We start from the raw sequence: 1041 nt of genomic DNA, 5'->3' as shown, positions 1-1041 counted from the left end.
GTCCAGCTTCTTCCCTCGTTTCAATGAGTTCACGTTCAATTACTGAAGGGGCTGTTGGGGCAATAACAATCTCTAGGGATGGAGGTGCCGATGGAACAACAAGAACGGGAAGTGACTGTTGTGGCGCTGACTGGCTAATAGGAGGCATTGAGTGCGCGGTCTGTGGCTGTGCTAAGATTTGAACAGTAGGGAGGGGCTGAACAACGGGAGGGGGCTGGGCAGTAGTTACTGTCGCTGTCTTTTTAGTTTCTGGTCTTGGACCTCGCTTTGTATCAGTCAATATTTTTTCTATCAATTCATCTGATGCATGCAATTCTCGTTGTGGGTATATTTTCTCTATACTTAACTGTCCGCGTCTATTTGACTTTCTCAAACTATCATTCCACTCCTCCTCCTCCTCCTTTTCTTTTGCTCTCTCTGCTTTCGATTTATGCATGTTTCTCTCTACTTCTCCAACAAAGCATAGCTTTCCTTCTCCAGTTCCTAAGGATATCAAAGGCTGCACAGCGTGTTTTCTTTTTCATCAACACCTTCTCCAAATTATCTATTCTCGTCATCTCAAAACTCCCATGACTCGGCCACTGAAAATCTTCCTGTTTTCTGGTTTGCCTATGCCAAGTCTCACAAAACATTATCGCTCCCACACCATATTTCACATAAATCTCATACGCCGGCGTTCCCACAGGTGGCGCGACTTGGCCAGTTTCCAAAGATTTTCCACTGCAGCAGAAAAACCCCGCTAGGGTGGACAATACCTCAGGCATGTTTTAACCTTACCCTTGGCTAATCAACCTTACACTGGGTGTTTGATTTTGCAAAGACAACTCTCAACCAATATCACGAATACTTTGAATCTGGGCACGACTCACCTGATAAATCAAGTCATCTTTTTCAAGACGCAATTTGTCCATATACTGACGCAACCAATAATCGTTGTGTCTGCGTATCTTGGCTCTCCGCCTCGTTTTGGTACCCTCGCCTCCTTGTTCTCTGGCCGGACACGTCGATCAGGGATCAGTTGTGTACAGATCTGCAACGGAG

The sequence above is a fragment of the Ambystoma mexicanum genome, chromosome 3p (assembly GCF_040938575.1).
Source record: "Ambystoma mexicanum isolate Mex_15411 chromosome 3p, UKY_AmexF1_1, whole genome shotgun sequence".
Classification (NCBI taxonomy): domain Eukaryota; kingdom Metazoa; phylum Chordata; class Amphibia; order Caudata; family Ambystomatidae; genus Ambystoma; species Ambystoma mexicanum.
Note: the sequence above shows the minus strand (reverse complement) of the source record.